The sequence below is a fragment of the Rutidosis leptorrhynchoides genome, chromosome 1 (genome assembly GCF_046630445.1).
Source record: "Rutidosis leptorrhynchoides isolate AG116_Rl617_1_P2 chromosome 1, CSIRO_AGI_Rlap_v1, whole genome shotgun sequence".
In the NCBI taxonomy this organism is placed as follows: Eukaryota; Viridiplantae; Streptophyta; class Magnoliopsida; order Asterales; family Asteraceae; genus Rutidosis; species Rutidosis leptorrhynchoides.
The window spans coordinates 600758066-600781693 of record NC_092333.1 but is presented as its reverse complement, the minus strand read 5'-3'; positions in this window follow the sequence as shown (position 1 = coordinate 600781693).

The window sequence follows — 23628 nt, the reverse complement described above, 5'->3', positions numbered from 1 at the left end:
AGTGGGAGGAAAACGGTGACAAGAGTCACCAGTACAACAACAACAACAACAATTACAACCACAATCGCAACAACTCTCCCAACAACTGCAACAACAATCGCAACAATAACCGCAATTCTAACAATAACTACAACAAACATCCCAACAACAACAGCAACTACAACAACCATTTCAACAACAATAACAATCCCAACAACAACCTCAATAACAACAACGGCAACAAAAACCAAAAATAGCCATGTCATAGGTGTGAAGAAAATCATCAGGGGTTTTGCACGACATTTTGCAACAGGTGTAAAAGAAATGGTTATAGCGCGACAAAGTGTGAGGTCTACGGACCAAAGTTTAACAGAACTAAAGGAACAAATAATGTCGGAACAAGTAATGCCGAAACGAATAGTGTCGGAGCAAGTAATACCAACGCTGTTTGTTATAAATGTAGAAAACCGGGCCACATTATTAGAAATTGCCCGAATCAGGGGAATACTAATGGGCAGGGCCGTTGAAGAGTTTTCAATATTAATGCGGCAGAAGCACAGGAAGACCCGGAGCTTGTTACGGGTACGTTTCTTATTGACGATAAATCTGCTTATGTTTTATTTGATTCGGGTGCGGATAGAAGCTATATGAGTAGAGAATTTTGTGCTAAATTAAGTTGCCCATTGATGCCTTTGGATAATAAATTTTTACTCGAATTAGCAAATGGTAAATTAATTTCAGCAGATAATATATGTCGGGAGAGAGAAATTAAACTAGGGGATGAAACGTTTAAAATTGATTTAATACTAGTCGAGTTAGGGAGTTTTGAAGTAATAATTGGCATGGACTGGTTGAAAAAGGTGAGAGCAGAGGTCGTTTGTTACAAAAATGCGATTCGCATTATGCGTGAAAAAGGAAAACCTTTAATGGTGTACGGAGAAAAGAACAACGCGAAGTTAAATCTTATTAGTAGTTTGAAGGCGCAAAAATTAATAAGAAAAGGTTGTTACGTCATTCTAGCACACATCGAGGAAGTTAAACCTGAAGAAAAGAACATCAGTGATGTTCCCGTGGCAAAAGAATTTCCCGATGTATTTCCGAAAGAATTACCGGGATTACCCCCACATCGATCCGTTGAATTTCAAATAGACCTTGTACCAGGAGCTGCACCAATAGCTCGTGCTCCATACAGACTCGTACCCAGCGAAATGAAAGAATTACAAAGTCAGTTACAGGAACTTTTAGAGCGTGGTTTCATTCGACTAAGCACATCACCATGGGGAGCTCCTGTTTTGTTTGTCAAGAAGAAAGATGGTACATTCAGGTTGTGTATCGACTACCGAGAGTTGAACAAACTTACCATCAAGAACCGCTACCCACTACCGAGAATCGACGACTTATTTGATCAACTACAAGGCTCGTCTGTTTATTCGAAGATCGATTTACGTTCTGGATATCATCAAATGCGGGTGAAGGAAGATGATATTCCAAAGACTGCTTTTAGGACACGTTACTATCACTACGAGCTTATGGTTATGCCGTTTGGATTGACTAACGCATCAGCTGTGTTCATGGACCTCATGAACTGAGTGTGTGGGCCATATCTTGACAAGTTTGTCATTGTTTTCATCGATGACATACTTATTTACTCGAAGAATGATCAAGAGCACGAAGAACATTTGAGAAAAGTGCTAGAGTTGCTGAGAAAAGAAAAACTGTACGCTAGGTTTTCAAAGTGTGCATTTTGGTTGGAAGAAGTTCAATTCCTCGGTTACATAGTGAACAAAGAAGGTATTCAGGTAGATCCAGCAAAGATTGAAACTGTTGAAAAGTGGAAAACCCCGAAAACTCCGAAACACATACGCCAGTTTTTAGGACTAGCTGGTTACTACAGAAGGTTCATCCAAGACTTTTCCAGAATAGCAAAACCCTTGACTACATTAACGCATAAAGGGAAGAAATTTGAATGGAAAGATGAACAAGAGAAAGCGTTTCAATTGTTAAAGAAAAAGTTAACTACGGCACCTATATTGTCATTACCTGAAGGGAATGATGATTTTGTGATATATTGTGATGCCTTAAAGCAAGGTCTCGGTTGTGTATTAATGCAACGAACGAAAGTAATTGCTTATGCGTCTAGACAATTGAAGATTCACGAACAGAATTATACAACGCATGATTTGGAATTAGGCGCGGTTGTTTTTGCATTAAAGACTTGGAGGCACTACTTATATGGGGTCAAAAGTATTATATATACCGACCACAAAAGTCTTCAACACATATTTAATCAGAAACAACTGAATATGAGGCAGCGTAGGTGGATTGAATTGTTGAATGATTACAACTTTGAGATTCGTTATCACCCGGGGAAGGCAAATGTGGTAGCCGACGCCTTGAGCAGAAAGGACAGAGAACCCATTCGAGTAAAAGCTATGAATATAATGATTCACACTAACCTTACTACTCAAATAAAGGAGGCGTAACAAGGAGTTTTAAAAGAGGGAAATTTAAAGGATGAAATATCCAAAGGATCGGAGAAGCATCTTAATATTCGGGAAGACGGAACTCGGTATAGGGCTGAAAGGATTTGGGTATCAAAATTTGGAGATATGAGAGAAATGATACTTAGAGAAGCTCATAAAACCAGATACTCAATACATCCTGGAACGGAGAAGATGTACAAGGATCTCAAGAAACATTTTTGGTGGCCGGGTATGAAAGCCGATGTTGCTAAATACGTAGGGGAATGTTTAACGTGTTCTAAGGTCAAAGCGGAGCATCAGAAACCATCAGGTCTACTTCAATAACCCAAAATCCCGGAATAGAAATGGGAAAACATTACCATGGATTTCATCACTAAATTGCCAAGGACTGCAAGTGGTTTTGATACTATATGGGTAATAGTTGATCGTCTTACCAAATCAGCACACTTCCTGCCAATAAGAGAAGATGACAAGATGGAGAAGTTAGCACGACTGTATTTGAAGGAAGTCATCTCCAGACATGGAATACCAATCTCAATTATCTCTGATAGGGATGGTAGATTTATTTCAAGATTCTGGCAGATATTACAGCAAGCATTAGGAACTCGTCTAGACATGAGTACTACCTATCATCCACAAACTGATGGGCAGAGCGAAAGGATGATACAAACTCTTGAAGACATGCTACGAGCATGTGTTATTGATTTCGGAAACAGTTGAGATCGACATCTACCGTTAGCAGAATTTTCCTACAACAACAGTTGAAAACAGTTGAGAAAGTGCAGGTCTCCGATTTGTTGAAGTGAAGTGGGGGATAGACAGATTATGGGTTCGGAGATAATACAAGAAACTACCGAGAAGATCATCCAAATTCAACAACGGTTGAAAACCGCCCAAAGTTGACAAAAGAGCTACGCCGATATTAAAAGAAAAGATATAGAATTTGAAATTGGAGAGATGGTCATGCTTAAGGTTGCACCTTGGAAAGGCGTTGTTCAATTTGGTAAACGAGGGAAATTAAATCCAAGGTATATTGTACCATTCAAGATTATTGATCGTGTCGGACCAGTAGCTTACCGACTTGAGTTACCTCAACAACTAGCGGCTGTACATAACACTTTCCATGTCTCGAATTTGAAGAAATGTTTTGCTAAAGAAGATCTCACTATTCCATTAGACGAAATCCAAATCAACGAAAAACTTCAATTCATCGAAGAACCCGTAGAAATAATGGATCGTGAGTTTAAAAGACTTAAACAAAACAAGATACCAATTGTTAAGGTTTGATGGAATGCTCGTAGAGGACCCGAGTTCACCTCGGAACAAGAAGATCAGATGAAGAAGAAATACCCACACTTATTTCCAGAAGATACGTCAACACCTCCAACTGCTTAAAATCTCGGGACGAAATTTATTTAACGGGTAGGTACTGTAGTGACCCGAACTTTTCCATGTTTATATATATCAAATGAAATTGTTATTTACATGATTAAGTGTTTCCAACATGTTACGCAATCAAACTTGTTAAGACTTGATTAATTGAAATAGGTTTCATATAGACAATTGACCACCCAAGTTGACCGGTGATTCACGAACGTTAAAACTTGTAAAACTATATGATGACATATATATGATTATATATATAATTAACATGATAGTATGATAAGTAAGTATCTCATTAGGTATTTTAACAATGAGTTATATACATAAAATTGAGTTTATTGAATTAAGAAACTCGAAACGATATATATAACGATTATCGTTATAATAACGTCTTACTAATTATATATGAATCATATTAAGATATTGATACACTATGTTTAATCATGATAAATGATAAGTAAACATGTCATTAAGTGTATTAACAATGAACTACATATGTAAAAACAAGACTACTAACTTAAGGATTTCGAAACGAGACATATATGTAACGATTATTGTTGTAACGACATTTAAATGTATATATATCATATTAAGATATATTAATATATCATAATATCATGATAATATAATAATTTAACATCTCATTAGATATAATAAACATTGGGTTAACAACATTTAACAAGATCGTTAACTTAAAGGTTTCAAATCAACATTTACATGTAACGACTAACGATAACTTAACGACTCAGTTAAAATGTATATACATGTAGTATTTTAATATGTATTCATACACTTTTGAAAGAATTCAATACACTTATCAAAATACTTCTACTTAACAAAAATGCTTACAATTACATCCTCGTTCAGTTTCATCAACAATTCTACTCGTATGCACCCGTATTAGTACTCGTACAATACACAGCTTTTAGATGTAGATACTATTGGTATATACACTCCAATGATCAGCTCTTAGCAGCCCATGTGAGTCACCTAACACATGTGGGAACCATCATTTGGCAACTAGCATGAAATATCTCATAAAATTACAAAAATATTAGTAATCATTCATGACTTATTTACATGTAAACAAAATTACACATCCTTTATATCTAATCCATATACCAAAGACCAAAAACACCTACAAACACTTTCATTCTTCAATTTTCTTCATCTAATTGATCTCTCTCAAGTTCTATCTTCAAGTTCTAAGTGTTCTTCATAAATTCTATAAGTTCTAGTTTCATAAAATCAAGAATACTTCCAAGTTTGCTAGCTTACTTCCAATCTTGTAAAGTGATCATTCAACCTCAAGAAATCTTTCTTATTTACAATAAGATATCTTTCTAATACAAGGTAATACTCATATTCAAACTTTGATTCAATTTCTATAACTATAACAATCTTATTTCGAGTGGAAATCTTACTTGAACTTGTTTTCGTGTCATGATTCTGCTTCAAGAATTTTCAAGCCATTCAAGGATCCTTTGAAGCTAGATCTATTTTTCTCATTTCCAGTAGGTTTATCCACAAAATCTGAGGTAGTAATGATGTTCATAACATCATTCAATTCATATATATAAAACTACCTTATTCGAAGGTTTAAACTTGAAATCACTAGAACATAGTTTAGTTAATTCAAAACTTGTTCGCAAACAAAATTTAATCCTTCTAACTTGACTTTTAAAATCAACTAAACACATGTTCTATATCTATATGATATGCTAACATAATGATTTAAAACCTGGAAACACGAAAAACACCGTAAAACCGGACATACGCCGTCGTAGTAACACCACGGGTTGTTATGGGTTTGATAATTAAAAACTATGATAAACTTTGATTTAAAAGTTGTTCTTCTGGGAAAATGATTTTTCTTATGAACATGAAACTATATCCAAAAAGCATGGTTAAACTCAAAGTGGAAGTATGTTTTCCAAAATGGTCATCTAGACGTCGTTCTTTCGACTGAAATGACTACCTTTACAAAAATGACTTGTAACCTGTATTTATGACTACAAACTTATACTTTTTCTGTTTAGATTCATAAACTTAAGTTCAATATGAAACCATAGCAACTTGAAACACTCAAAACGGATTTAAAACGAAGAAGTTATGGGTAAAACAAGATTGGATATTTTTGCTTGTTGTAGCTACGTGAAAATTGGTAACAAATTTATATTAATCATATCCTAGCTAACTTATATTGTATTATACATGTATTCTAATATATTATATAATCTTGGGATACCATAGACACGTATGCAAATGTTTTGACATATCATATCGACCCATATATATATATATATATATATATATATATATATATATATATATATATATATATATATATATATATATATATATATATATATTATTTGAAACAACCATAGACACTCTATATGCAATAATGTTGGAGTTAGCTATACAGGGTTGAGGTTGATTCCAAAAATATATATACTTTGAGTTGTGATCTAGCCTGAGACGTGTATACACTGGGTCGTGGATTGATTCAAGATAATTTATATCAATTTATTTCTGTACATCTAACTATGGACAACTAGTTGTAGGTTACTAACGAGGACAGCTGACTTAATAAACTTAAAACATCAAAATGTATTAAAAATGTTGTAAATATATTTTGAACATACTTTGATATATATATGTATATATTTGTTATAGGTTCGTGAATCTACCAGTGGCCAAGTCTTACTCTCGACGAAGTAAAAATCTGTGAAAGTGAGTTATAGTCCTAATTTTAAAATCTAATATTTTGAGATGAGAATACATGCAGTTTTATAAATGTTTTATGAAATAGACACAAGTAAATGAAACTACATTATATGGCTGAATGATCGAAGCCGAATATGCCCCTTTTGCTTGGTAGCCTAAGAATTAGTAAACCGATCTACTAATTAACGTGAATCCTAAAGATAGATCTATTGGACCTAACGAACCCCATCTAAAGTACCGGATGCTTTAGTACTTCGAATTCGTTTTTATCATGTCCGAAAGATTTCCCGGAAAGATAGGGGATATTCTTATATGCATCTTGTTAATGTCGGTTACCAGGTGTTCACCATATGAATGATTTTTATTGCTATGTATGGGATGTATATTAAACTATGAAATCTTGTGGTCTATTATTATGATTTGATAATATATAGGTTAAACCTATAACTCACCAACATTTTTGTTAACGTTTTAAGCATGTTTATTCTCAGGTGATTATTAAGAGCTTCCGCTGTTGCATACTAAAATAAGGACAAGATTTGGAGTCCATGCTTGTATGATATTATGTAAAAACTGCATTCAAGAAACTTATTTTTGATGTAATATATTCTTATTGTAAACCATTATGTAATGGTCGTGTGTAAACGGTATATTTTAGATTATCATTACTTGATAATCTACGTAATGTTTTTTAAACCTTTATCGATAAAATAAAGGTTATGGTTGTTTTAAAAATGAATGCAGTCTTTGAAAAACGTCTCATATAGAGGTCAAAACCTCGCGACGAAATCAATTAATATGGAACGTTTATAATCAATATGAACGGGACATTTCAATGTCGGTTACCAGGTGTTCACCATATGAATGAATTTTATCTCTATGTATGGGATGTATATTGAAATATGAAATCTTGTGGTCTATTATTATGATTTGATAATATATAGGTTAAACCTATAACTCACCAACATTTTTTGTTGACGTTTTAAGCATGTTTATTCTCAGGTGATTATTAAGAGCTTCCGATGTTGCATACTAAAATAAGAACAAGATTTAGAGTCCATGCTTGTATGATATTGTGTAAAAACTGCATTCAAGAAACTTATTTTTGATTTAATATATTCTTATTGTAAACCATTATGTAATGGTCGTGTGTAAATGATATATTTTAGATTATCATTATTTGATAATCTATGTAATACATTTTAAACCTTTATCGATAAAATAAAGGTTATGGTTGTTTTAAAAATGAATGCAGTCTTTGAAAAACATCTCATATAGAGGTCAAAACCTTGCGACGAAATCAATTAATATGGAACGTTTATAATCAATATGAACGGGACATTTCAGCATGTATCAAATAGCCATTCATGAACCTCGAGTGCACGAGTATAAATGTACTTCACAAAGTAAACGTGGCCAAGTTTCATGTCAATCGGGGGTGCGTAGCATAGCTAGAATTAAACAAAAACGGACATTTTTGGGTAGTCTACCTCAGATGCGCCGCATCCAAGGCAGATGCGCCGCATCTGGACCTGGTTCAGCAATTCTGGGGCAGTTTAACACTGAGACGATTCCAACTTCAAACAACCATAACTTATTAACCGTAAACACTTAGAACATGTATCTTATATCGTTGGAAAGGTATTTTGACAAGGAATACAACTAAACACTTTTCATCAAACAAAAACATCATTTAAAATAACAAAAACCACGTCGAATGATCGTTAAATGTTCAAAATCAAAGTTTCAAGTTCTTAAAATGCATTTTATGACTCGGGAATCCAATTTACACATACGATACGCTGTTTTGAAGGTAATGAAATATACAATACAACTAAACACTTAATAACAACACTAACAAGCATTCAACGCATTAAAAGTTCATTTTAAGTCTATCAAACCCTAACCAAGAATCACGAGTTCATCAATTTTGTAAATGAAGCTTTTCTAAATCAACCTACACATCAAAATGAAGCTAATGATGCTAGTAACACATTTAATACATGAACTTTAACATTTAAACAACATTTGATCATCCAAAATCAAGATTAAGTACACCCATTTCAAGTTCATGCTAGTTTATGCAAAACAACAAGATCGAGCAAATAAATCATATATTCATGCTAGACACAAGCCATAGACACTAACTAACACCATTTCAAGTCTATAAAATGAATTTGAGAAATCTATAGTTTTAGAAATGTTACCCAAACGAGATAAAATTGGTACCAAATCGAAGAGGATGAAGAGAGGATCACGAATATGTAATTTGTTTTGATGTTTGCTTCTTGTTTCGGATTTGGATGATGAATTTCTTGTTTGAAGATTGAGAGAAAAAGATGGAAGTATGAAGAAGGAAAGAGGTGAAATGAATGGAGGAGGTGATACTTTGACTATTTAACTTAGTCATATTTTTGGTCAATTGGCAAGGTTGGTCCCTCGAGTTTGATAGCCGGTGCGTGAATTAACCGAACGAATTATTTAAACACGCGAGAGTAAACGGGAGATGTTATAATCAAATCACGGAAATATTAAGAACGTTCGTTAACGAAAGGTACGAATTTAGATAACGGAATATGTTATCTAAAAAAAGACGGTGTTAAAAATAAATTTAACGGAAAAATGCGGGATGTTACATTACCTACACCTTAAAAGAAATTCCGTCCCGAAATTTTGTTGGAAGTAGTAGTTGTTGTTTCTCCTTCGAAACCTTGCGTTGCAAATTCTACGAATAAATGAGGGTACTTCCTTGGGCATTTCAACGAACTTCGACAGTCGGGATTTTTACGTTGTTTTAGAGTTTGGTTTCATTATTCATAATGTCAACCGTTTCTCCTATGAAGTGAAGTTTGTCATCGATAGTAAGCTCATCGAAAAGGATAACAAGTTCTTGTTCACAAGACACGTCTTTAAGTTTGATACACAGAATGTAGGGTGAACGGAATTTGTTTGAGTTGGGAATTCGAAACGGTAAGTAACGGGTCCAATACGCCCCAAGATTTCAAAAGGATTAATGTATCGCGGATTTAGCTTCCTACATTTCCCAAAACGGATTACACCTCCTCAAGGTGCGATTTTTAACATTGCACGGTCACCCATTTGGAATTCGAGAGGTTTACGTCTAACATCGGCATAGCTCCTTTGGCGACTACGGTCGTTTTGAGTCTTTTTGGATTTGAATAATTTCTCGGTTGTTTCATGAATGAGTTCGGGTTCAGTGGTTTGCTTGTCACCTACTTCAGCTCAACGATTAAGAAACCAACAATTGCGGCTATATGAGTTTTCGAAAGGTGTGGCGTCAATACTCGTGTGATAACTATCGTTATAGGAGAATTTGGATAAAGGCAAAGACTTTTCTCAAGAAATTTTGAAGCCGATAACACGAACTCGTATTATAGTTTCCAAGGTTTGAATCATATGTTTGTTTGGTCCTTCGGGATGTGGTTTATGTGTTGTACTCATATTTAAACGTGGTCCCGAGGCTTTTTGTAAGGCACTCCGAAATTTAGAAGTGAACAAGGATCTCAATCCGAAACGAGGTACAGTTCTTTTAAGATACATTTGAACAAGTTTGTTAGGACCTGAAAACGTTTGTTGGAACAAGTTTCTGTTTCTCAAGAATTTTGCGCCGCGGAAGATTTATCGGTTTTCGAAAACGTTTGTTAGGACTATTCTCCCTCGTGGTGAATACTAGTATAATGTGAAGAGTCTCTCTCTCCATTGAGAATTTAGATAAAATATTTCCTTATACGGAAGTATGAGTGTAATGCGTGAGAAGTTTCTGCCTCGATGTGAGCATATCAAGCATGTTGTAGTTCGTCGATAAAACTGTGCGAAAACGAGATAGTATACACGTGTAACATAAGTTTGGAGTTGAATGAATTTGCCATTCGTTTGGAAGCATAAATATGGTTCGATAATAATCGAAGATGTGTCCCGGGTATGGTTGTTATCAGTATTCTAGGAGTTTTCGGATGTTCAAACAAGAAAAATGAAGTCATGTACATGGCACATTGTGGTGATTAGGTTGATCGAGTCCAATCACCATCACGAGTCATTAGAACTTTGGTATGACTTACCGTAATATAACCACGTTGATCGAGTGTCGTTATATTACGCTAACTCATACCTCCATTCCCACATCACTCCATAGATTCAAGTTCGTGTAATCGTGAAAATTTAAAATGAACAAAGTGTAACGACATCTCTAACGTGACTCGTATTGAATCGAAAGAATTAGTACAACTCTAAAGAAGCGTTCCCCGAGGGAAGTGTATAAATGGTTGTTCACGTTAATGCGGTTCAAGTCAAACAATAATGTATTCCGGTACGAGAAGTGTAACGAATCATGATAACGAATAGTACGCAACCGTAGTGATAAATAGTGATGACGATACTCACCTAGAGTAGTGATGGTAGTAACAAGAAGTGGTAGATAGTAAGGAACACCGGTGTGACACCGATAGTAAGTTGAAACGGTGGCGAATAACAATCTAGGAGACAGAGTTCTCGAACAAGTATGACTAATGAAGTCATCGTCGTCCTTACGCATATGAATCTTAAGTTTACGTGTGTTACCTGAAAGTTGCAGGAGTTCGTATGATGAAGTTTGGTACCACTAAGAAGTTTGCTTAAGAGAGATTCAAGCATAATGCATAAGTAGTCAAGTAAGTGCTATCAATAGCAAATGCATGTCCGAATGCAATGGCTAACTACCCGGTTGTAGTCTAGATTCACTAATGCGTCCTAACGACTCTGTCAGACACACTAATGCACATCCTAGTTCCCTACAACCAATGCTCTGATACCATCTATAGCACCCCAACAAAATCGTCATTGACGGCGCCATTAACTTAGGTCCCGTTGCGTGGTCATAGTCCTTAAATGAGACACGTTTGACCAAAAGTATGTCGCATTCATTTGAAACGTACAAGACTTACAAAGTTTAGTTTACTAACGGATCGATAACAAGTTTAAGTTTACAAAAATTATAAAGTATAAATGAAATAACTCGCGACATAATTAGTTTAAAATCACAGTTGCTATAAATAGCGTAAGTATGTATGTATGCTTGACTCCAAGCAAGTAATCAGAGTGTATGCATGTATTCTTGACCCCAAGCAAGTATGAGTGTACGCGGAAGCATGTATCAAATAACCATTCATGAACCTCGAGTGCACGAGTATAAATGTACTTCACAAAGTAAACGTGTGCATGAAAGTTGCTTAGTTTTGACCTAAACAAGTAAGTTGTATCAATTAACCGATTACGATACAAGGTCGGGCGAAATGTGTTCAATTAGTCCTATGGCTCGTTACGACTCGAATATATAGCATGTGAATCACGTTGTCAAGTTTCATGCAAGAAACAAGTATAAAAGCATGTTAGAACGATTGCCTAATCGTTTGGTCAAAGTCAAAGTCAACAAAAAAGTCAACACGTTCGGGTCGGGTCCCGAACTATTTTCCTAAGCTTAGAAATCATATATGAGCATGTTGGCCAAGTTTCATGTCAATCGGGGGTGCGTAGCATAGCTAGAATTAAATGAAAACGGACATTTTTGGACAGTCTGCCTCAGATGCGCCGCATCCAAGGCAGATGCACCGCATCCAAGGCAGATACACTGCATCTGGACCTGGTTCAGCAATTCTGGGGCAGTTTAACACTGAGACGATTCCAACTTCAAACAACCATAACTTATGAACCGTAAACACTTAGAACATGTATCTTATATCGTTGAAAAGGTATTTTGACAAGGAATACAACTAAACACTTTTCATCCAACAAAAAAATCATTTAAAATAACAAAAACCACGTCGAATGATCGTTAAATGTTCAAAATCAAAGTTTCAAGTTCTTAAAATGCATTTTATGACTCGGGAATCCAATTTACACATACGATACGCCGTTTTGAAGGTAATGAAACATACAATACAACTAAATACTTACTAACAACATTAACAAGCATTCAATGCATTAAAAATTCATTTTAAGTCTATCAAACCCTAACCAAGAATCATGAGTTCATCAATTTTGTAAATGAAGCTTTTCTAAATCAACCTACACATTAAAATAAAGCTAATGATGCTAGTAACACATTTAATACATGAAATTTAACATTTAAACAACATTTGATCATCCAAAATCAAGATTAAGTACACCCATTTCAAGTTCATGCTAGTTTACGCAAAATAACAAGATCAAGCAAATAAATCATATATTCATGCTAGACACGAGCCATAGACACTAACTAACACCATTTCAAGTCTATAAAACTAATTTGAGAAATCTAGAGTTTTAGAAATATTACCCAAACGAAATGAAATTGGTATCAAATCGAAGAGGATGAAGAGAGGATCACGAATATGTAATTTGTTTTGATGTTTGCTTCTTGTTTCGGATTTGGATGATGAATTTCTTGTTTGAAGATTGAGAGAAAAAGATGGAAGTATGAAGAAGGAAAGAAGTGAAATGAATGGAGGAGGTGATACTTTGACTATTTGACTTAGTCATATTTTTGGTCAATTGACAAGGTTGGTCCCTCGAGTTTGATAGCGGGTGCGTGAATTAACCGAACGAAATATTTAAACACGCGAAAGTAAACGGGAGATGTTATAATTAAATAACGAAAATATTAAGAACGTTCGTTAATGAAAGATACGAATTTAGATAACGGAAGATATTATTTAAAAAAAAAAGACGGTGTTAAAAATAAATTTAACGGAAAAACGCGGGATGTTACATTACCTACACCTTAAAAGAAATTTCGTTCCGAAATTTTGTTGGAAGTAGTAGTTGTTGTTTCTCCTTCGAAACCTTGCGTTGCAAATTCTACGAATAAATGAGGGTACTTCCTTGGGCATTTCAACGAACTTCGACAGTCGGTATTTTTACGGTATTTTAGAGTTTGGTTTCATTATTCATAATGTCAACCGTTTCTCCTATGAAGTGAAGTTTGTCATTGATAGTAAGCTCATCGAAAAGGATAACAAGTTCTTGTTCGCAAGACACGTCTTTAAGTTTGATACACAGAATGTAGGGTGAACGGAATTTGTTTGAGTTGGGAATTCGAAACGGTAAGTAACGGGTCCAATACGCCCCAAGATTTCAAAAGGATTAATGTATCACGGATTTAGCTTCCTACGTTTCCCGAAACGGATTACACCTCCTCAAGAGGCGACTTTTAACATTGCACGGTCACCCATTTGGAATTCGAGAGGTTTACGTCTAACATCGGCATAGCTCCTTTGGCGACTACGGTCGTTTTGAGTCTTTTTGGATTTGAACAATTTCTCAGTTGTTTCATGAATGAGTTCGGGTTCGGTGGTTTGCTTGTCACCTACTTCGGCTCAACGATTAAGAAAATGACAATTGCGGCTATATGAGTTTTCGAAAGGTGTGGCGTCAATACTCGTGTGATAACTATCGTTATAGGAGAATTTGGTTAAAGGCAAAGACTTTTCTCAAGAAATTTTGAAGCCGATAACACGAACTCGTATTATGGTTTCTAAGGTTTGAATCGTATGTCTCTTTGGTCCTTCAGAATGTGGTTGATGTGTTATACTCATGTTTAAACGTAGTCCCGAGGCTTTTTGTAAGGCACTCCGAAATTTAGAAGTGAACGAGGATCTCGATCTGAAACGAGGTACAGTTCTTTTAAGATACATTCGAACAAGCTTGTCAAGACCTGAAAACGTTTGTTGGAACAAGTTTTTGTTTCTCAAGAATTTCGCGCAGCGGAAGATTTATCGGTTTCTGAAAACGTTTGTTAGGACTATTCTCCCTCGTGGTGAATACTAGTATAATGTGAAGAGTCTCTCTCTCCATTGAGAATTTAGATAAAAGATTTCCTTATACGGAAGTACGAGTGTAATGCGTGAGAAGTTTCCGCCTCGATGTGAGCATATCAAGCATGTTGTAGTTCGTCGATAAAACTGTGCGAAAACGAGATAGTATACACGTGTAACATACGTTTGGAGTTGAAAGAATTTGCCATTCGTTTGGAAGCATAAATATGGTTCGACAATAATCGAAGATGTGTCCCGGGTATGGTTGTTATCAGTATTCTCGGAGTTTTCAGATGTTCAAACAAGAAAAATGAAGTCATGTACATGGCACATGGTGGTGATTAGGTTGATCTAGTCCAATCATCATCACGAGTCATTAGAACTTTGGTATGACTTACCGTAATATAACCACGTTGATCGAGTGTCGTTATATTACGCTAACTCATACCTCCATTCCCACATCACTCCATAGATTCAAGTTCGTGTAATCGTGAAAATTTAAAACGAACAAAGTGTAATGACGTCTCTAACGTGACTCGTATTGAATCGAAAGAATTAGTGCAACTCTAAAGAAGTGTTCCCCGAGGGAAGTGTATAAATGATTGTTCACGTCAATGCGGTTCAAGTCAAACAATAATGTATTCCGGTACGAGAAGTGTAACGAATCATGATAACGAATAGTACGCAACCGTGGTGATAAATAGTGATGACGATACTCACCTAGAGTAGTGATGGTAGTAACAAGAAGTGGTAGATAGTAAGCAACACCGGTGTGACACCGATAGTAAGTTGAAACGGTGGCGAATAACAATCTGGGAGACATAGTTCCCGAACAAGTATGACTAATGAAGTCGTCGTCGTCCTTACGCGTATGAATCTTAAGTTTATGTGTGTTACCCGAAAGTTGCAGAATACGAGTTCGTATGATGAAAGTTTGGTACCACTAAGAAGTTTGCTTAAGAGAGATTCAAGTATAATGCACAAGTAGTCAAGTAAGTGCTATCTATAGTGAATGTATGTCCGAACGCAATGGCTAACTACCCGGTTGTAGTCTAGATTCAATAATGCGTCCTAACGACTCTGTCAGACACACTAATGCACATCCTAGTTCCCTACAACCAACGCTCCGATACCATCTGTAGCGACCCGACAAAATCGTCATTGACAGCGCCGTTAACTTAGGTCCCGTTGCATGATCATAGTCCCTAAATGAGACACGTTTGACCAAAATTATGTCGCATTCATTTGAAACGTACAAGACTCACAAAGTTTAGTTTACTAACGGATCGACAACAAGTTTAAGTTTACAAAAATTATAAAGTATAAATGAAATAACTCGCGACATAATTAGTTTAAAATCACAGTTGCTATAAATAGTGTAAGTATGTATGTATGTATGCTTGACTCCAAGCAAGTAATCAGAGTGTATGCATGTATGCTTGACCCCAAGCAAGTATGAGTGTACGCGGAAGCATGTATCAAATAGCCATTCATGAACCTCGAGTGCACGAGTATAAATGTACTTCACAAAGTAAACGTGTGCATGAAAGTTGCTTAGTCTTGACCTAAACAAATAAGTTGTATCAATTAACTGGTTACGACATAAGGTCGGGCGAAATGTGTTCAATTAATCCTATGGCTCATTACAACTCGAATATATAGCTTGTGAATCACGTTGTCAAGTTTCATGCAAGAAACAAGTATAAAAGCATGTTGGAACGATTGCCTAATCGTTTGGTTAAGTTTGACTAAAAGTCAAACTTGGTCAAAGTCAAAGTCAACGAAAAAGTCAACACGTTCGGGTCGGGTCCCGAACTATTTTCCTAAGCTTAGAAATCATATATGAGCATGTTGGCCAAGTTTCATGTCAATCGGGGGTGCGTAGCATAGCTAGAATTAAACGAAAACGGACATTTTTGGGCAGTCTGCCTTAGATGCGCCGCATCCAAGGAAGATGCGCCGCATCTGGACCTGGTTCAGCAATTCTGGGGCAGTTTAACACTGAAACGATTCCAACTTCAAACAACCATAACTTATGAACCGTAAACACTTAGAACATGTATCTTATATCGTTGGAAAGGTATTTTGACAAGGAATACAACTAAACACTTTTCATCAAATAAAAACATCATTTAAAATAACAAAAACCAAGTCGAATGATCGTTATATGTTCAAAATCAAAGTTTCAAGTTCTTAAAATGCATTTTATGACTCGGAAATCCAATTTACACATACGATACGCCGTTTTGAAGGTAATGAAACATACAATACAACTAAACACTTATAACAACATTAACAAGCATTCAATACATTAAAAGTTCGTTTCAGCTACAACATTTTACTATGTTCCTTCATTAGTACGGCATTTCCTGACGATTTAGCAAGCAAATCTTTTGTTTGCTTACTGATCTCAGGACTTGTTTGAAAATCGAATGTCGTTGAATTTCTAAAATCACAGATATCAACTGTGTTATTGCTCTTCTTTTTGCTGTGTGTTGTCATTGTGGCTTAGCACTTTCAATTAAATCGTATAAACCTGCAATTCATGAAACAAGAACATGACTATAATTGAATTCAAAATTAAATCATTCGATTACACAGAATAAATTTATTGAATTCAATTTTAATTCATGTCCCACGGATGATGCCAATTAATCAATCCTAAATTAGATGCTAAGATCTAATTTAGGAGTTAAGTGCAATGAGGGGTATAAACGTGCAATTCATGAAACAAGAGCATGACTATAATTGAATTCGAAATTAAATCATTCGATTACACAGAATAGATTTATTGAATTCAATTTTAATTCATGTCCCACGAATGGCGCCAATTGATCAATCCTAAATTAGATGCTAAGATCTAATTTAGGAGTTGAGTGCAATGAGGGGTGGATGGTGGTGTTGATAATGTTTTTGGGACATTATGATCTTCTTTCACTTAGATTCAAGTGATCAATCACCATGTCCTGGTCTTGATCGCATTACCTTGGCTTGATTATGATTTAGGCTTGGGCGTATTCACAAGCGAACCATAAAAACCTTAGCAATTGCACATAATCAACAACCTAAAATGAGAGGCCAAGCTCCCTATTTATAGGTTTCGGATTCCCTCGGAGCTAACAACCGCGCAGCACTGACATATCCGCAGTAATTGTGCCGGACACTTTTGCAGATATTCTTTGCGTATGTTCCGCAGAGTTTAAACACAGTGCAAAGTTACTTGTTTACTTCTGCGGTTCTGTTTGCTTTTGCACTTGAGTTGCCTTTTGCACTTAAAATATACATATATATTTTATATATATATATATATGATCATAGATATTAATTTAAAATAATTTAATTAAAATTAATTGTTATATAGGTATTGTCATGTTTATAAAGAAACAGAAATGTAAACAATAGTCGGTGGTTTGAAGAGGAAGAATACGATCGATTAGTTGGTAAGGTAGGATGATTTGACGAGTGGCATAGAGGCTAGCATGGAGGCTGCTTCACGCCTTCGACCGACTAGGTCTTTGGATCAGAGCCGCTCTAATACCATGTTGATCAATGAAAACCCGTAATCATAGATTACATAATAACCATAACGAACCTAGTTAATCTTTAAATATCTAAATTCACAAGCGAACTTGGGCCAACTATAGTCTAATCATATGTTGAGTCGTATTGTTACTACTCTCCATTTAAGTTCATTAAACTTTAGTTTTATAAGTATGGGCGCATGGAAACGTGCCTACGTGTTTATATTTGTGCTTAAATAGAAGTGAAGATTCTAAAATTAAAACTTAAACGGTTGCTATATGATTTGAGTGACCATTTACCGTAAAAACTACATAATTCTTAAAAAATATTGAGTCATGTCATTGATTTTAGTTATGTTCATAAAATTTATATGCAAGTTTAAATGGTTTCTGCATTCAAACTCGCTGGTCCTAGGCATTCCTTAATACCAAAAAAGATTTAAGCTGTTTTGTGTAAATTGAATGATAGCGCCAATTCAAAATATTAAAAAATTAAGTTTAAATTAACAATTTAAATGGTTTACACTAAAGGCAGCCCATTTATAAATAGGTTAGCGGGTTGGACTCATTGATCCGCGAAACTTTATGTCCAATGCTAATCTATAAATTAATAAATACAACGACTAGTTTCTCACTTTCTATCAGCTATCCCGATTCTTGGCAAGCTCTAACAGCCCGCCTCCAGGCCCATCTCAATGTCAGCAGGCCGGTGTTGCAGCCCTTTTAATGTAGATTTTGAAGGATAAAAATGGCAGACCTTTGATTTTGTCACTTTCGATTTACCTTGTGATTATGTTGATGAGACGTAATGTCTATCGGATTGGTCTGGGTTTCCTCTAGGGCAGTAGTTGGGGGCGGGTTATACAACTACGGGAGATGAACACGTGGGTGGTTTAGTCATCCTGAGTGATCCCAAACTGGTGTAAAAAAAATAAAAAATTACACTTAACTCGTGTATAAGTTCAACACATAGAAAAAAATCAAACGCCTTAGGCAAAGGTGGCTGGCTCGACTGCTATGTAGTAGCTTCACCCTTGGTATCAACAACGTTAAATCAAGAGCATATATAAATAAAGACAAAATTGCCCTCACTAATAGTATCACGCCACTGCCTATCTTCATAATATTGAGCTGCAAGTGTCTTATATATAGAGGTGGCAATTTCGACCCATTTACTCTAAAATGGGCTTATTTGAGTTTTCTTTTATCCTGAATCAAACTTTAGTAGTTTATATGAATTTTGGATAAAAAGTTATGTGGCCGCTGATACAAACTGACCTTACCATCATACCCATTTGGACCAACCTGCCCATTTCCTACATATGTGCATAAGCTTCCGCATGTTGAGTACCATTTAGTGTGTGACGACCCGAAAATTTCCGACCAAATTTAAACTTAATCTTTATATGGTTTCGACACGATAAGCAAGGTCTGTAATGTTGAGTCTCAAAATCTTTGAACTGTTTACATGGATACACTTAAACCTTTGACCATCCTCGACGATTCACGAACAGTTGTGTGTAAGTAAAAATGTAAATATATATATATATATATATATATATATATATATATATATATATATATATATATATATATATATATATATATATATATATATATATATATATATATATATATATATCTGAGAAATAATAATCAATGAAAGTTATTATATGATATATCATATGAATAATAAATACCATATAAGTAATAATACATATATGTAATACAAGTATAACTATAGTTGTTAAAAATATATTGTTATTACTTCTAATAATAATGTCAATACTATTGATATTAATATTATTTTAAATATATAATAAATACGAATTTGATATATTATTTGTCATAATATTATTATTACTAATATTATTATTAACATTAATAATATTAGTATTATTATTATAATTAGTATTATATTATGATAAGTAATATTATTATTATTATTAATTCTATAGATATTATGTTCTTTACCATCAATCATAATATAATTGATAATGCAATTGTATTATTATGAAATTTTATTAGTGTATTATTATTATTATTATTATTATTATAATTACTAATTAATAAGAGTAATTATATATTGTAAATGCAGATATATTAATACAGAGGTATATAATCAGATAGATAAATACAGGTATATACATAAATACATATACATATACGAAATACCAGTATACTTATATAAAAATATATACAATATATATATATATATATATATATATATATATATATATATATATATATACATAAATACTGATACATACATACAGATGGATACGTAATCAGTTTCACATCACATTCAAACTGTTTTTGATTGGTACTCTGCTGATTCTAATTGATGAAATCAAAACCAAAACAAAATTCCAAATTCTGTTGAACGTCGGTATCAGATTTTTTTTCTTTTTCTTCATCTCATGCGTACGGTTTATTTTCTTGTCGATTAATAATCACTAAGATAAAATTCGAGAGAATCTGATTACGGCATCAATCCAGCTAATACATTATATAATTCGGTTATTACCTGTGACGATCGCTCCAAATCCATATGGACGAACACGTCATTCATCGATTTCATTGCAAGGTATTTGACCTCTATATGATACGTTTTGTAAATATTGCATTCTTTTGAAAAGGCACACCATAAATGAATATTTAAATCAAAGGTTTTCGACATCTGATGATTTCTACATATAGACAATCACCGTAATATAATAGTTTACAATAGTACTTCCGTTGACAATGCAGTCAAAATAAGATACATGGTGATGATTTGGTGAATGCAATGTTTCCTTGAAAAAAAAATGCCATGTAAGACTCCATGCACATAGCTTGTCTAACATATAAGCAAACAGCGGAAGACTTCTAGAAACCTGAGAATAAACATGCTAACAAGTGTCAACACAAAGGTTGGTGAGTTCATAGTTTTAATGTTTTACATAAAGGTGGATCACAAGATTTCAGTTGTTTCATCCAGAAACGTTTATCAAAATATTCTACAAGATTGAGCACCCTGGTAACTAAACTTAACGTATATATAATTTATACCCTTTGTATAATCATCTTAATAATACACGCAAACCAACGTGTACGCTTCTCAAATAGCATACGTCCGTTAAAAGGCTAGTGCTCTAGCTCGGACGGGGATATCAAGCCCTATGGATCCATATACTACTACTCGCGCCCACCAGTTCTTATAACCGGCAGTTACTAGTTACCAAAGCTAAGGGATTTTCGGTTCAAACTCAGTGTAGAATTTAGTATGTACTTGTATCCATTGCGTTTAAAATAAAGTGCATGTATTCTCAGCCCAAAAATATATATTGCAAAAGCAATTAAAAAGGGAGCAAATGAAACTCACCTTAGCAGCACATAAGGTCATTCATCAAAAAGTGACCGTAACTTGGAATGCAAGATTAACCGTAGATCTCAACCTAGAGAACATATGTTGGTCAATACATGTCTAACAAACTAGGTTGGGTCATAGTGTATCACAATCCTAATGCTCGAGATCGACATACAAAAGTTATCCAAAGTCGTTTCAAAAAGTCAATTTTGACAATAGTTCAACAAAACGAGACGTACCTTATATAAGGATTCATTTACTCGGTTGGTAATATTCAAAAATTCAAATTATCAATCTTACAAACAAGTTGTTTAAATATTAATTGCAGATTTAAAAGCAATTTCAATTAACGTCAATCATAATTCAGTTGATCATATCTTTTAATCCGTTCATCGAAAGTATTCGATATCTAAATGAAAAGTTATTGATTTTTCGCCAGCTTTCCAAAAACATGTATATCATATACCTTTTACCAGTAATATATGTATTTAATTTGTGATTCATTATAAACTGTTTAACGACGAAATTTAGCATACAAGCATGCTTAAATATATATACTCGAGCACTAGACATGGATGCACAATTAATATATAAAAGATAAAATATGAGTGCTTACGTATCAATATTGAGATTCAATATTGTAGAAAAGTACGTAGACACAACGGAGATGATAAACACTAGGTTTGACTTGCGGACAGTACCCATGAATATTACCCATAACCTCAATAGTTATAACCCATATTTTCCTCAGCTCTATCCCGCTCGTAAAACTTGTTTTTAAATTACTCGAACGGCACTCCGTCGTAGTATTTTATGTATAATACTAATTAATAATACTAATATTAATAAGATTAATAATAATATTAATCTTAATATTAATAATAATAATAATAATAATAATAATAATAATAATAGAAATAATAATAATAATAATAATATAATAAATAAATATAATGCATACAGAGTGAGGATAGATGGATAGATGAAAAGATGTAAAAACTGAACCCAAACTCGAGCAATTTATAGAACCTTTTCTGAAAAAGTACCCCATGCGATCGCATGAGATTTGTGCTTCAAGGCCATGCGATCGCATGGCCCTCTGATCCACCTCACAAACTTTTAACTTTTTGTTTGTCGACATAATTTTATATAATATATATAATATATTTAATTTATATAATTAATTATACATTATATTAAATTCACATGCATAGTTGACTTGTAATTTTCGTTCCGATGACTCGTACGTTGTCACTCGACTTATGTCCCGGTTCCAGTTTCTCGAACGCATTTTTGTACACTTAGAAAACTCGCAATTTACGTTTTGTGACTCGTACCTTTGTCAAAAATATAGTCTTAAATTATCAATAAACTATATCATTCAAAGTGTATCTTAAACTTTCGAGTGTTTTGGTCATTTACTTCTATAAATCATTGTCTCGCTATTTGTTGATATATATATAATAACAAATCGTTTTATGACCAAGTTAATATATATTTTCAACATTCATAAATATGTTTTAAATATACGTCGCAAGTTATTCATACAATTAATATTCCAACTTATCATATATATTCAAATAAATATTTAAACCAATAAGTTTAATGTACGGTATTAAACAATTAAAACTTTGTTACGTTTTCAAGTTATAGTATATATATATGTATCTATTTACATATAATGGTTTGCGAATCGTTGAAAACAACCGAAGGGTACTTGAATAGTTCAAAAATTTTGAGATTCAGTTTTACAGACTTTGCTTATCGTGTCGAAAACATTAAATTATTTAAAGATAAAGTTTAAATTTGGTCAGAAATTTCCGGGTCATCACATTACCATTTGGAATTGATTAAACTAAAAATTGAAGAAACCAAACCGATATCCCTGTTCTTGTTTCTTTCTCTCTTCCATTCTCTATTTCTTCTTTCTGTTTCGAAAGATAACATTAAAGTACCATTGTTGCATCTGCTTTCTGCTTATTGCTCGATTCAACCACCCACTTCAACCCTCATGAACTTTGATCACCATCACCGAGAACCACCTTGGTCTTTTTCTTTCGAAAACCACCTATCTATCTTTCCTCTCTCATTCTCTTCTTCTTGAACGTGAACCCAAATCAACACCACCATCTCTATCACGAAAACCACCTTTGATACACCAAGAGCTCGCACCAGCTTTCTTTCTCTCTATCTCACATACCACTCTCTCTCTTTAAAACACTTCATGAACTCAAGATGACCAAAAACAACCCATGAACGTTAATTGCCTTTATATTTTTGTTGTTGTTTTAGCCGAGACATTTCATCATGAAATACCCACTTACTATCACCTTTTCGATAGTGGGTTACATGAGAATTATGAATTCAATAAAGTTAGAAGCAAATGGAAGGATTTA